This window comes from Acinonyx jubatus, chromosome D2 (assembly GCF_027475565.1).
Source record: "Acinonyx jubatus isolate Ajub_Pintada_27869175 chromosome D2, VMU_Ajub_asm_v1.0, whole genome shotgun sequence".
Taxonomy (NCBI): Eukaryota; Metazoa; Chordata; class Mammalia; order Carnivora; family Felidae; genus Acinonyx; species Acinonyx jubatus.
This window is the reverse complement of record NC_069393.1, coordinates 47,133,864-47,137,174: the sequence shown is the minus strand read 5'-3', so window position 1 is coordinate 47,137,174 and position 3,311 is coordinate 47,133,864. Positions and strand designations below refer to the sequence as shown.

General features: G+C 40.5%; 1 non-coding gene across 1 annotated transcript; it reads left to right on the top strand.

Annotated features, from left to right (window-relative positions):
- The first annotated feature begins 473 nt into the window (after nucleotides 1-473).
- LOC113600440 (U6 spliceosomal RNA) lies at nucleotides 474-583 on the top strand. Its single transcript, XR_003421434.1, has one exon. It is a non-coding gene; the product is annotated as a U6 spliceosomal RNA (small nuclear RNA).
- Nucleotides 584-3,311: the final 2,728 nt, after the last annotated feature.

Genomic DNA, 3,311 nt, shown 5'->3' with positions numbered 1-3,311 from the left:
AGGCTCAGAAGCTGGGTTCCACCTCAGACACCGCCACTTTCTAGCAGGTGACGTGGGGAAGTTATTGAAAACAGCTGGGCAGTTATCTCATTTGTAAGGAGGGGGTAATACTAGTCTTCACCTCCTGTAAGACTGTTAGGAGGTTTAGATGGCCAAGATGGGGAAACAGGGACCAGATTTAACCTCCCCCAGCAAGAACTGGGGGGCAGGTCTGACCAAATAGCTGAAATAACAGCTTTCAACACACAGCAGATCAGACACGAAGTACGGGGATCCCTGAGAGAGAGGAAACAAATGATCTCTCATTGCTCATCTCACTGACCAGTTTCCACGGCCCAGGGAGGGGACCCGGGCATGGCTTGCCGACTCCATGAGTTGAGGAGACAAAGCTGAGAGTCTGAAGAAACCAAGGCAGATACTGAGGAACTGGAGCAAGAGAAAGCTGCAAAGAGACACAACCCTAGAGCACCCCAGTGCTCACTTGGGCAGCACAAATACTCACACTGGAACGACACAGAGAAGTAACATTAACATGGCCCCTGCACAAGGAGACGCGCAAATTCGTGAAACTCCGGAGAACTCCAGAGAAAGGGTCCCCTTTAAGTATGTAGCAGAGTACCGATCGGCACACGCGTGTGCAGAAACTACCAGAGCCCTGGAGAGGACCACCTGACTCACCGCAGGGCAGGGTACCCAGCACTCACACAGGATGAATAGCATCTCTTCCCTCAAGGCAGACCGAAAACTTCACAAACCACGAGGCATTTACCTGGAGTCTTGCTTGAGGACTAGGGAATGATTACCCCCAGAGTAAACACAGTTTCAGCCCCCCTAAGAAACTGAAAGGCATGACCCGAAAGGGTCAAACTCTTTCTAAGTAACTTAACGGTATCCCAGGACTAAGCTCCAAAAAACATGCAGTAAAACAAAAATATCCAGCACACAACATAAAAAGTAACAATGTGCAGCATTCCATAAAAAAATAAAATAAAATGGCCACACATGCAAAGGGGCAGGGAACATAACCCATAATGAGAAGAAAACTCCATCAATGGACTGAGTGCCAAAACAGGGCACATCAAAACTTGTGGGAGAGGGATCAAGCGACACGTTGAGGGGAATTCACAGCACCAAACCAGGTTTGGAAGCAAGAAAACTTTCAAATCCCTGTTTATCAGCTTCCATCTTTAAAAAAAAAAAAAATAGAAAAGACGAGCAAGTTATACTGAATGTAAGCGGGAGAAAGGAAATAATAAAGCTCAGGGCATACATAATGGAACAGAAAATAGAAGAACAAGAGAGAAAAATCAGTGACATTAAAAGCTAGAAGTTTTTTTTTTAATTTTTTTTTAACATTTTATTTATTTTTGAGACAGAAAGAGACAGAGCATGAACGGGGGAGGGGTAGAGAGAGAGGGAGACACAGAATCGGAAGCAGGCCCCAGGCTCTGAGCCATCAGCCCAGAGCCCGACGCGGGGCTCGAACTCACAGACCGCGAGATCGTGACCTGGCTGAAGTTGGATGCTCAACCGATTGAGCCACCCAGGCGCCCCAGGTTTTGTTTTGTTTTTTTTAAGAAGACCAATAAAATTGATAAACCCCTGGTCAGATTGATCACAAAATAAGAGAAAAGATTCAAACTACTAATGTCAGGAATGGTAGTTGTGATATAATTATAGGTTCTACAGCTGTTATAAAGAAATAAAGGAGAATATTGTGAAAAACTTGAGGCCAACATATTCAAGAAATAAAATGAAACAGACAAATTCCCAGAGAGCCGTTATCAATGCTCGCTAAACAGTAACAGATAACCAGACAGTGCCCTGTATCTATTTTTAAAAGTCAATGTATACCTTAAAAATCTTCTCACAAAGAAAAATTCCAGGTTTCATTACCTAACATTAAGGAAGAACTAATACCAATTCTACATAACTCTTCCAGAAAATTGTATAGGAGGAAGTATTTCTCAAGCCATTCTAGGAGGCAAGTATGGCCCTGATACCAAAACCAGACAGACTTTATAAGAAAACTACCGATCAATATCCTTAAGAAAATGAATACCAAAAAAAAAAAAAAAAGCTAAATTTTAGCTAATTAAATCCAATGATATAAAAAGATAATACATCATGACCAAGTGAGATATATTCCTGGAATGCAAGGTCAATTTATGATTTGAAAATCAATCAGTGTAATTCACCGTATTTATCAATTAAAAAAGAAAAACCATATAGGCATCTCAACACAGTAAAAACATTTTCAAAAACTCCAACCTTCAGGGCACCTGCGTGACTCAGTCTTTAAGTGTCTGACTTCAGCTCAGGTCATGATCTTATGGTTCGTGGGTTTGAGCCCCATGTCAGGCTTTGTGCTGACAGCTCAGAGCCTGGAGCCTGCTTCAGATTCTGTGTCACTCTCTCTCTGCCCCTCCCCTGCTCATGCTCTCTCTGGAATCCAACCCCTTCTCACGATACTGCTGCTAGCCTGGCCCCAACATCTGATCTCCTAGCTTCCACCCTACCCTTCAATGAACTGTCCCCAGAGCAACCAGAATATCCATTCCATGTCAAATCTCACATCTCTCTTTTCTTTGCTCGCATTGGCCAGAACCCCAAACACCACATCAAACAAACAGTGATAGCAGGCATCCTGATCTGGTTCCTTAAATTGGAAGAATAGGAGTCTAATGTTTCTCCATTAAATATTAGGTTTCTGGGGGATTTTTGAATATAACTTTGGCCAAGTTAAGAAAAATTTCTCCCATTCCTAGTTTGATATTTTTTAATCATAAAAGTTGAACTTTGTAAAATGCTTTCCTACGTTAATTTAAATTGTTCTGTGATTTTTTTCTCTAGAAAGTTAATACAGTTAACATTTTTTTACCAAAAGTTTTATGATAACTTCAGATGATGAGCTACCTTTGTAGGTTACACCCTATGTGAGCATGATATATTTTTTAACATGTTATTTCATTCACTTAGCTAAGATTTGAGATTTTCCTTCTATAGTAATAAGTGAAACTGGAGTACTGTTTTCTTTACCTTTATTGTTCTTATCTGAATTTTGAATTAAACATTACATTAGACTCACAAAACAAGCCAGAAAGCTTTCTCTTTTTCTATTGATGGAATCACTTATAAAAATTAGGGATTAGCGATTCCTTGAACGTATTCTAAAACTCACCTAAAACTCATCTGGACTTGGGGTTTTGAAGATAGGAAATCTTTAACTACCACTTTAATTTTCCTTAATAACTATTGGTTTAGGTAACTTTTATAATTTCTTCATGAACTAATTTTGGCCCTTATTCTTC